Source organism: Clinocottus analis, unplaced genomic scaffold (assembly GCF_023055335.1).
Source record: "Clinocottus analis isolate CAN_PGR_092001 unplaced genomic scaffold, fCliAna1.0.p SCAF_332, whole genome shotgun sequence".
Classification (NCBI taxonomy): Eukaryota; Metazoa; Chordata; class Actinopteri; order Perciformes; family Cottidae; genus Clinocottus; species Clinocottus analis.
The window spans coordinates 1-12341 of record NW_027176079.1 but is presented as its reverse complement, the minus strand read 5'-3'; the positions used below and the strand labels follow the sequence as shown (position 1 = coordinate 12341).

Below are 12341 nucleotides of genomic sequence, written 5' to 3'. Positions count from 1 at the left end.
GTTCTGGAAAAGTTCAGGAATGTGCTGAGCGTCACTTCTCCACTCTGGGGGAACAGAGATCTGTTCATTAACGTTTGTCAGGTAGGTAGGCGGCTGTCTTCTGGGTTGCAGAGAGCGTGACCAGAAATGACTGGCGCTCTTTAGGGCTTTCACCGTAACATCATAGTTTGCCATGTGGACAAAGCTAATGATGAACTGCAGAGTTGAATGTTTTCACAAGTTCTCAATGTAATGTGATTTCTGGAGGATAACATCTGTTGAGACAACTTACTCATTCGGTTTCTGGCCTCCTTCAGTTTCTCCCCAGTTCTTCTGGCCTCAGCTGACCTGTTCAAAAGAATGCAGGTGTGGATGGCCAATGGAAGCAAAACATTGATTATAAGAATTTAATTTGGTAAAGTAACTATAAGCGTATTAGTAAAGAATTGCATATGGTAAATGGACCGGTACAGTCGTCCCTCGTTTATCGCGGGGGATACGTTCCAAAAACAACCCGCGATAGATGAAATCCGTGAAGTAGTCAGCATTTTTTTTTTTACCATTATTATACATGTTTTAAGGCCGTAAAACCCTTAACCACACACTTTTATACACTTTTCTCAGACAGGCATTAACATTTTCTCACATTTGTCTCTTATTTAAACACTCTCAAAGTTTCGCGGATTTAAAAAATAAGCCCGAACATGTTTAACAAATTTAATTTTAATGATCAATCCACGAGGTCCTCTGACCGTGCCTCTTTGTCCGGGAGCCGCTCCGCGGACTTTCTATCCGGACGTATTCTGTACTGTACAGGAGACACTGCACGGAGGAGACTGATTGACAAGGTGTACGGTACAGTCCCTTAGCTTAATGAGGGCGCAGAACGCAATGCGCGTTCGTACTGTACGCTGTAAAAAAAAAATCCGCGAAAGAGCGAGTCCGCGAAAGGTATAGCAAGGGACGACTGTACTTGTATGGCGCTTTTGTAGTTTTCCAACCACTCAAAGCGCTTTAACACTACATGACATCATTCACCCATTCACACACTGATGGGAGGAGCCACCATGCAAGGTGTCACACCAGTATGGTTAATCATTCATACACATTCATACACCGTAGGCACAGCTATGGGAGCAAATTTAGGGTTAAGTTTTTTGCTCAAGGACACATCGACATGGGCTAGCGGCGCCAGGGATCGAACCACAAATCCTCTGATTCAGTGCGTTTACATGCTGGTAATAATTCGAATCTTGCTTTAGTCGGACTATGCTCTCTCTCGGGGCAACTGCTGTTATCCGAATATACATGGCAGTGAATAAATCGAATCATTGGCCGAATGCATGTCATATCCGATACGACAGGTGGCGCTGTTTTCATTACATGTAGTGGTGATACAGCCATCTCCGCTTGACCTCTTCACTCTTCATAATGGAGAGAACCCCGCTAGCTTCGGTGGTTGTCGGGGAGCTAGCGCAGAGCAAACAGGGAACTAGCAGCAGCGCTAGCTGGCTACATCAGGGAGCTAGCGGGGACACCCACCGAAGGTACTATCGGCTCGTAACCCGACTTTTACGTTTGTTTGTTTCTGCCGGCCGTGACAACTTATCGTCTCTTTCGACTTCCGGGTCACGACCTGGGAGAGAGGGAGGGAGGAGGCGGCGGGATCTTGAGCATGCGCACAAACGCATTGTCCAGTTCCGATCCGATTCAGCGTTTACATGCAGCGTTATTCGAATTATCAATCGAATCGAATCGAGTTATCCAGGGGTGTTAATCGGATCGTAGTCGGACCGCAGTTATTCGAATAAAGGTGTTTACATGAACTGGATAATTCGATTTTAGTCGGACTAAGCCAGTTATTCGAATCCATGTAACCGCACTGATTGAAAGACGATCCTGCTCACCACTGAGCCACAGTCGCCCATATATAACATATGTTATCTCTGTTGGCATGCCCCTTATAACACACCCAACAGCCGCTCACTGAGGTTTTCACTGAGGTCACTGATTCCAGACAAAATTAACAAGTTATTAAAATGGATAGATTTGGACATCATGCATTGTTGTTGACATGACGGGGTTGAGCTCTCCCCTTGCTGTGCTGGCCCTTGCCGGGCGCATTTACTCCACTGTGGTGCGCCTACTCCACTGTGGTGCGCCTAGGCCACTAATGTACAGTATGTTGTGTTGATGCATGTACAGTATGTTGTGTTGATGCATCTATCGTGTGTTGTGTTGATGCATGTACAGTGTGTTGTGTTGATACATGTACAGTATGTTGTATTGATGCATCGCCACAGTGTGTTTTGTTGATGCATCTACAGTGTGTTGCATGTACAGGTGATTACATTAAGTTAATGCGTTAATATCGAGTGAACTTTTCAATCAATTAACGGCGTTAATTATTTGCGTTAACTGCATTTTTTTATTTAAAACATCTTTTTTTGGGGGCTTTTACTTTGAAGGCAATAATTTAGGTCCCCCGTTGCACTTCCGTAGCATCACCGGACTATTTGCTGAGTTGAGCCAGATGCAAAAGCACGTATTGTTCTGTAGTTTCTGTCCTTACTACTGAACATTACCTGTTCAGAAAAAAAAGGAAAAAATATTTATAAACTATATATGTGTGTATGTTAACTTGCTGTTACTCCAGAGTGCTGTTATATTGTTCTGATAACATTAATTTAAAATGAAAGCTGCAATACACTAGTTTTTTACTTCATTATTGAATTTGGCACATAATGCAATTAATCGCAGAAAATTAATTAATCAGTTAATTTTGTTCAACTTTGCCCAGCCCTAATTATTAATAAAAATGTTGGGCAACATAAGGAAGGGAATGTAAGAAAACTGTGCTATTGGTCACTAACCTCTGTTTGAGTAGCTCCTTGTTGTCCTCACGGGCCAGGTAGTCCTTATTGTCCCTTATGAAGGTTTCAAAGGCCTCTTGCTTTCCCATAGACAATTGTGTACCTGAGAGAAAAAAGATCCAGCACAAAGACATCAGCGGTATTCTGAGAATTTATATGACCAGGTTTAACCTAACTAGGGGATGGTAGGTGTCTCGCTGTGTGGATTAGAACATCAGACCTGAGCTGTGTGCGTTCTATATACACAGGTACACTCCTGTTTGGAAGCGTCAGAGCGCCACTGATGCGGTTGACCTCCCAACTATCACTAGTGAAAGTGATTGGTGATCTGAGACTTATGGTTTTAAAGAAGGCGTGAAAGACACCAGGAAGTCTATCTTAAATTAGTAAAGTAGCATGTTAAGAGCAGCTGCCTATAAAAGTACTGATACTGTGTGTGTGACTAGTATATTAAAAGATGGTGTTAATGTATATAGCAAGAGAAAGTTTGGGTAACAGGGTTAGTTTCTTTAAATATATATTTTTATACGTATTGTAATGTATACTCTTTGTCTTTTGAAAAGAGTTATGTGAGGTTTGTTTTTTCATTTTTTGACTGTACTTTGTTAAAGTAAAAAATATGTAAAAACTAAATTACAGAAAAATAATGGATTCACCAATTAATTAACATTCACATTGTGTAAAAAAGGAGATGGGGGGGGGGGGGACAAAGCCAAATGTGTACGGCAACACACAAAGAACAACACCATTTCATACTACTTAATACATTTAAAAACAGCATATTGTTGACATGTCACAGCAGAAAAGCACAGGTGTAACAAAAACTAGAAGGGCACTTGGAGTGCACAAATATAATGGCCCATTTTTTGCTCATGCTATATCCTTCCACCAAGTGTCATGAAAATCAGGACGGTGGTCTTTCCATAACCATGCTGACAAACAGACGGATAAAAGAAAAGGAACTGAAAACATCTTTGGCGGAGGTAATAATGGCCTCCTTCCATGAAGTGTCCCATTCCAGTCATCCAAGCACGCACAATCCCAGAGCCTCAGAAGCCAACCACCTGCGGTGAATAAGACCTGTTTTCTGCCAAAAGACATCAAAATGATACGTGGATACTGAATCATGTTGGCAGGTGATTATTGAGAGCCGCTACATTTAGCGTGGCGCAATCAGTCTGTGCTGTCGCTTGTCACAATCTCCATAACACAAAGTTGCTTTTGTGGGGACACAGAACACTACGCCTGCAAAAGGACCAGGCGTTTAGGAGTAAGGACAAGGACTTGTTCACAGAGTCAAAATACAGGTCTAGCAAGGCGGTGAGAGATGCTAAACGACTGTACTCTGAGAAACTGCATCATCAGCTCTCAGCACGTGACTCTGCTTCTGTCTGGAGAGGTCTCAAGCCTAGTTTATGCTTCTGCGTCAGGTCGACGCCGTACTACGCCGTCGACCCGACGCACACCCCTATGCCGGAGCTGGACGCACACCTCCCAAAAATCCTAAGTACGCGTTGCGTTGACGCGGACTGCAAGTGCTGTCTGCTCACAAAGTAATTTCCGGCAGTTGCTTTTTTTTTGTGGTCGCACAGACCAACTCCGCAAACGTCTTCTCTGCCGCCTGCGCTTCAACATTTGCAATAAAAGCATTTGCTCATCAATTTATATAACCCACTCTATAACCCCTGAAACCACACAGCCACACAGCCACACACCCCTGGCGACATGGCAGTGAACTGCAGAGCAATACAGTCCCTCGACGCAGAAATTCGAATGCTCAACGACGGCGTCACGTCGACGGCGTAGATACGGCGTCAACTTGACGCAAAAGCATAAACTAGGCTTCAGGCAGATCACCAACTACAAGCCTAAAACCCCTCACTCCATGGACGACACCGGCCTGGCAGACGAGCTGAACGAGTTCTACTGCCGCTTTGAAGGACAATGGAGCAGTCCTGACGCCATCTCCCACAGGCCCATCATCCAGCCACAAACCCCCAGCACCACTCTCACCTCTGTACCTACCCTCTTCCCCCTATCACCTTTCCCAGTGACGACTCTTTCTATTCTGAAGAGAGACGTCAACAGGCTTTTCAAAAAGCAGAATCCCCGCAAAGCAGCGGGCCCGGACTCTGTCTCCCTCTCTACCCGTGAAGCACTGTGCTGATCTGTATCCGGTATTCACTGGCGTTTTCAACACCTCCCTAGAGACATGCCACGTCCCAGCCTGCTTCAAGGCCTCCACCATTATTCCCGTCCCCAAAAAACCCAGGATCACAGGACTCAATGACTACAGGCCCGTCGCCCTAACCTCTGTGGTCATGAAGTCCTTTGAGCGCATGGTCCTGTCCCACCTCAAGGCCATCACCGACCCTCTGCTGGACGCTGTGCAGTTCGCCTACAGAGCCAACAGGTATGCAGACGATGCAGTCAACATGGCCCTCCACTGCATCCTCCAGCATCTGAACTCCCCAGGAACCTACGCCAGGATCCTGTTTGTGGACTTCAGCTCTGCTTTTAACACAATCATCCCGTCCCTGCTGCAGGACAAGCTCTTCCAGCTGCACGTGCCAGACTCCACCTGCAGGTGGATCACAGACTTCCTGTCAGACAGGAAGCAGCATGTGAAACTGGGGAAACATGTCTCTGGCTCCAGGACCACCAGCACTGGTTCTCCCCAAGGCTGCGTTCTTTCCTCTCCGCGCTTCTCGCTGTACACCAACAGCTGCACCTCCAGTTACCAGTTCGTCAAGCTCCAGAAGTTCGCGAGCGATACACCCTCATCGGACTGATCTCCGGCGGGGATGAGTCTGCCTACAGATAGGAGACTGACCACCTGGTGCAGCCACAACAACCTAGAGCTTAATGCTCTGAAAACAGTGGAGATGGTTGTGGACTATAGGAAGAGCGCGGCCCCACCCGCCCCTCTCATCCTGCATAACTCCTTCGTCGATGCTGTGGAGTTCTTCCGCTTCCTGGGCTCCATCCTTACCCAGGACCTCAAGTGGGAGCTGAACATCAGCTCCATCACAAAGAAGGCCCAGCAGAGGATGTTCTTCCTGAGGCAGCTGAAGAAATTCAACCTGCCAAAGACAATAATGGTGCAGTTCTACACTGCCATGATTGAGTCCATCCTCTGCTCCTCCATCACCATCTGGCAAGCTGCAGCCACTGCCAAGGACAAGCCGAGGCTGCAGCGCATCATCCGCTCTGCCGAGAGGGTGATTGACTGCAATCTGCCATCCCTTCAGGACTTGTTCGCTTCAAGGACTTTGAAGCGGGCAAGGAAGATTGTGGCTGATCCCTCTCACCCTGGACATAAACTCTTTGAGTCCCTTCCCTCTGGCAAAAGGCTGAGGTCCATCAGGACCAAGACCTCCCGCCACATGAAAAGTTTTTTCCCGGCAGCAGTCGGGCTCATCAATAGAGCCCGGATCCTGACCTGACTGACTGACTGTGTCTCCCCCAGGACTATCCCTTCCCTTCTCTCGCCTGCACATCTCTCCACACCTCACATTTAAAGTCACTTGCCACATTACCTTTCACCTGTCACTTTCAAAAATCATAACCTCATTCCGTCTACTTTACTTTACTCTTATTATTATTATTGATCATTTTATTTTTGTTTTTTTATTTTTACTTGCATCCTTACTTATTTACTGCATCTTTACTTATTTACTTATTACTTGTTTTTATCAAAAATGTTATACTTTCACTTGTATAGTTAAATGTTCTTTGTTGTTGCTGTTGTTGTTGTTGTTGTTGTTGTTGTTGTTGTGATGCACCTTCCGCCAGGACAAATTCCTCGTTTGTACAAACATACGTGGCAATTAAACTGTTCTGATTCTGACACAAAGTGAACGACTCCGAGACATTTAGTCGTGCATTCTAGATCACGCAATCAAAGCTCTGTCTCTTAACCCAGCCAATCTAATTTACAGTAACAACGGCGTTTCCAACAAACCAACATTTTTCCCCCGAGTGTGAGACTGCACTGGATTGTATATGGCCTAAAATTATAATATAAAACATACAAACAAACATCGAGATTACAGTGGAAAACCCAAAGCTACACAATAATCACCAAATTCCCCTCCCTTGTAAATTATGTGGATCTTTGTGATGAAGTTGTTCTATCCAAAGAACGTACACAGGACAGTAACTCATGCGAGATTAATTGCAAGACAGTCATGAATTTTTGTTTCTTTATTTTTGGAAAGTCCTGATTTAAACCAGCATGCATCTCACAGCCGTACAGTGTGCTGGAAGAGCCAAGCTCAACAAAGCGGTTTAAGGGGTTTCTTGAGAGAAATGCACTCAATCGACTCCTGTAAAAAAAAAAAGCAACATTCCAGGGATATGTAAGAGTGATATGACATCATATTATATTGGAGTAACATCATTTGTGGGGTAATGAGATCGCACCGACCGAGGGCCAACTTTCCTGATTCCTCTTTTCCGTGCTTTGAGTGCTGACAAACCGCAGAGGTTTTACAGGGGAGGAATGTGTTGTTGTGACTATTGTTGCTGTTTCAACACATTTTTAGAAATGAAATACCAGATGAATGACTGCACTGGGCCATCAGTTCATAAGAAATGTTGTCATACACCAGCTTGTTATACGTTTGTGGATTGTAGTCCACTGGACAGTAAAATAACCATGGATCTGTGCGTTTCTACCTCCTGAGCGGGTACGGGGGTGTTCGACCTGCCAAGGTGTCCTATTTTCTCGAGCTCTTTCTCGGATCACAGAAACGTGTAAAGTGCCTGGTAGAACCATCAGCGTCTCATTACATGCTCGCAGGATTTACAGTAAAGATCGAAATCTTCATATAAGTCTTGGGTCTCTCCTTGAGCTTAAATACAGGCTCACGCCAGCCTGAGTTACAACAGGAACACCTTGTCCATCCATTAGGGAAGTCAGTAAATTAACCACAGGAAAAGGCATCTCGGAGTAGTCGACTTAGCAATTCATGGTGCACATTGTTGGAGTCCTGTTCTGTTAGGGACTCAAACTAGAATTGTCGACTTTTGTTTTCTGCCAAGTTGCCATTTACATCCACATCTGCCCAAAATATCACCGCTTCATTGTTTTATCCGACATGTGTGTGAAGTTGTGATAATTAGTTAGTTAGAGTCAAAAAATATTCTTTTGTGAGGTCACAGTGAGCTTTCAATTTTGAACCCCAAACTCTAATCCTGAATTTAAGTGGATGTTTGGCCAAATTCTAAGAAATTCCCTGAAGGTGTTCTGAGAATATTGTGAGAACGTGATGGACCTCAGTGACCTTTAAACCACAAAAAATTCCACTAGTTAAACCAACAGAATACAACCCAAAAACATCATACCAAGCCATAGCTGTCGCCGGGGTGTTGGCAAGAGATGCTCCCCAATGTTTACGTTTCATACTATGCTGGCAAAACCAAGCATTCAGAACAGAAGGACGTATTATGGAAAAGAGTACAATGGATTGTACGCCATTCAATCAGCATGAATTATTTCTATGGAACGGTTATCATCATTACATTCACAGTTACTCTTCAGGGGGCAGTAATTGTCCTCCAGGTAACCATAGAGGCGGAGGGCTATGGCACCTACATTTAAACATGCATGAACAGTCAGTGACCTTTCGAGCTCGAGAAGAGGAGAAGTGTAAGACATTTGTTTTGAATTAGGACATTATAAAGAACAATGATCTAATGCACGCATATAGTTTGGTTATGGGTCTCCGAGTGGACCATCGAATAAAGGCCCTCCAGATGTGGAGCACATAATACGCAGCACAGTGCACTGTTTAAAACTAGTGTGTCAATTGTGTGTTTCTAATATTTGGCATATTCTGTGTTATTAAAGGCAATTCAATTTGTAACAATGTCACGGCCTCCTGAACGTGGACACTGGAGCTTTAAGAAATTGACGAAGTCAGAAGTGTGAGCCGCGTCCTCTAGGCCCTGCTCAGCAGGTTCTAAAAAGCTCCCTGCTGGCTGATGGACAGTAGGTGTGTGGAGATCGCACCGTTGGCTTCACGCAATGTGTGAGAAAAGTGGATGGACATTCCAGAGTGGACGTGTAACAAGCTCATAAGAGACTGCAGGGTCTGTTGTTTTTTTGGGGGGAAAAGGGGAGGGGGAGGAGGGAAATTAATGGACAATGATAAACAGCACCAATATTGCTGGCAAGTGGACCGGATTCAGTTATTGTATAGTGTGTGTATCAGAGTGACGTAATCACACCAGCTGAGTTCATGACTTCCAATGCAATATGGAACTTAGTAAAGCTGATGAAATTACATTTTTCTCAAGAACCGACAAACTCCATTTCCAGAGTAGCACTCACTTCTTTACAAATTACCTGACATAAACTTTATAAATTTCGTAAGAGGGAAAAGAGAAATAACACAGATGAACAATTAAAGGCACAGTGAGTAGGAAAAAAAAGTACAAAATACTAATTCCTCTCGATCATAAATTTGGACCCACTGGAAGTGCAAGGCGGAGTCTCCAGAGACTTCGTTATTTTGCAGCGTTCGGGACGTTTATGGCCGTCAACCTTTTTAAAAGCTGGGGCAACTGTGGGTCAGTGATCAGCAAGCCCATCTTTTAATCAGAGGATCGGTGGTTCAATCCCCTATCTCCACTAGCCCATGTTGTTGTGTATTTGAGCAAGACACTTAACCCCTTATTGTTTCCCGTTGCTGTGTCTACGATGTAATAGAGCAAAAATATAAGTCGCTCTGGATAAAAGCGTCAGCTAAATGAAATGTAATGTAAAAAGCGCAGCGACCAGGTGCCAACAACTCTATTAAGGCCATTGTACTTATAAAAATTATAAATTTATGGAAAATAAATAATCGTATATTCTCTTAAATTAAACTCTGGACTACGCAGTGTATTCCAAATGTCCATTGACCGGTGATCAACGCACACAGTTATGTTGTCCTTTTCTGTGCTGTTTTACCATCACAATGAAAGTTGGGCAAGTGTCAGCACCGACCGTGTGGTTAGCAGTTCATCAAGGAAAGTGCCTGAGGATTGCCTCAGGGCTGCACTACCTGGGTCTGTGGATCACGATAAAGACTTAGCAGCTACCTAGAAGGCATATTTTCCTCAAGGTCAAACTTATAAAGCAAATGTAACAACTTATCCCTTAATATCAGAGGAACATCCATGAAAATGTCATTTGAGTGTGGTATTGCAGACTTTTTAGGTTTGCTGGCCATAAGTAACTCCAGAATTACAACGAGAGCCACGAGGGTTCTTCACCACGTTTTGAGTTTGTGAGTCGGATCGGAGTGACCTGTGTCCTCTCTCATTTGATCATGAAACATCTGGATTCACCACATGTAATATTGTATGCTTGGATCCAGTATGAGTCTTGACTGACTGACTGGTATTTACATTTCTGGTTATTATGGACCCAAGATCCTCATTGTAACAATGTAAACACTCAATCTATAATAATAATAATAATAATAATAATAATAATAATAATAATAATAATAAATAAGTAAAGATCACACACTACAGTTAGGGATGGATTACTGAGAGGGGCCTATAGGGGCCCAAAGTGTAAGGGGCCTTTACTCACAAACGGTCACTTACCAACTAGGAAGAGACTCAAAATGGCCACAAAGAAACATAAAATTTGTTTTAAAAAAAAGTCACCAAAATCTATAATGAGACCAAACCCGCCACAAAGACACACAAAACCACTTCAAAGACACACACAACAAACTACAAAGAGACCAAAACAACTAGAAAAAGAGTGGCAAAACAAAACCCAGATTAACAACAACTACAAAACGTTCAAAACAACTGTATGACCATCTTTCTCTCTCTGGGTCTTGCTACTATGTAAGGGTGGTGGGACCCTTTGCATGTCTGCGCCCAGGGGCCCCATTGTCTTGTGATTACTACAGTATATAAAAACAGACACATAGACAGCATTATGAAGGTCCGCGGTGGTAAAGCAGCAGAGGCCACAAAGAACCCAAAGAGGTCATCACTGTCCTATGGGAAGGGAGAAAAGGAAGGACTGGTGGGGGCAGGTAAAAACAGACCCAGTGGCAACACTGCGTATTAGACAGCATCCCATACTGAGCGACTGAAACACACATGGCAACTCATTTATCAGTGGGTTTCATAAACCACAGATCCATAGCCATCCGTCACAGTGCTCCTCATTGTCCTTTCCGTGAATGACTGATTCACTCACTAACTCTGACTGGACCAGGTTCAAGCACGTGTTTGTTTTCTAATGGGCTCTTCTTTCAGGGACCCTGTTTGCAATTATCTCTGTGCCGGCCTTATTACCGCACCGGGCAGCATTACACAAAAATGTCAAAAAAAAAGAAAAAAGAAAAGGATGAGGGGAGCTGTGGTTAGCACAGACGGGAGCACAGCCTCAGCATGATGAGTTGCTGGCCCATGCGCCCGCGCCCGGCGGCTATGACTGAGCTCGTTACGAGGGCTCAGGTTCATCATCACACTTAAGGCTCCACTTAACCAAAATTAAACAGGAAAAGCCAAGTAAATGTTGCCGCTGGCCAAGGAGCCGATCTCAGAGCCTGATTGGCTCAACTTTCGGCAACGTGCACAATCTGTTTAAACCAAGTTTGTATCAATCCAAGAGGAGCTGCGGTCTGAAGCGTCTGCCATCTCGGAGTCTTCGCTCCACTTTTATTGAACACCTAAACCCTCGGAAGGCACGCACCGTGGACTAAACTGTGTGGACATAAACCGACATAAGTCATGGTGATGACACTCCATTCAGCACCACATGTGGAAGCACGCTGACAGTCACCGAGACAAACTGGCTTCTGTTTAATTCGATCCCTTTCGCGAGATTTCCAAATTACAGGTTTGATGTACTGTGCTGTCTGATGTCGCACTGTTGACGCAATCACACAGGGCCTCAGGACTGACCTCTGAAAGGGAAAATCTGAAAAGCATGCAATCCCACTGATGACATTGTTTAGACAGTAAGAAAACGTCTAGGCGGAGACTATCCTACCCAGGAATCAAGGGTTTGTCAATGGCCCATGGGAACAGAGAAAATCAGCGTGGCCACACGGAGCCGCCCACATTCCTATGGAGGGAGATCACCTGTCTCGGCTCCTAGCACCGAGTTCATTGCAAAGTCCTCGGGGTCAGAAAGATGGACTGCCATTAAGAAAGCCTGTCTCTAAACTAAAATTAGGAAAGTAAATAAGAGACTAAAGTTACCTTTTCTTTTCATGTACTGTGTAGCTCGTCCTCCATGGCCGTCTGAGATGGTATCTGTGCTTCCTTCCCTCAGCGGTGACACTGACATTAGCCTCTGGGCCATCTCGGAGGCCGTGCTCTGGCCATCGGGGATGTGAGCCAGTTGAGCAGCAGCATCCTGGACTTTTTTTTTCTCCCTCTTCAGCATCTTAACGAGGATACCTGTCGGCACCGAGTTAAGGATTCTACTTGTCTTTCATTTGGACAAAGTACTGGATACAAAAA

The 12341-nt window shown here is 44.5% G+C and overlaps 1 long non-coding RNA gene across 1 annotated transcript; it reads right to left on the bottom strand.

The window, feature by feature from the left end:
• Positions 1 to 271: 271 nt before the first annotated feature.
• Positions 272 to 12272, bottom strand: LOC137799001 (uncharacterized). Its single transcript, XR_011079411.1, has 3 exons — positions 12078 to 12272; positions 2853 to 2955; positions 272 to 327 (listed from the first exon to the last, which is right to left on the bottom strand). It is a non-coding gene; the product is annotated as an uncharacterized lncRNA (long non-coding RNA).
• Between the last annotated feature and the right edge of the window lie 69 nt (positions 12273 to 12341).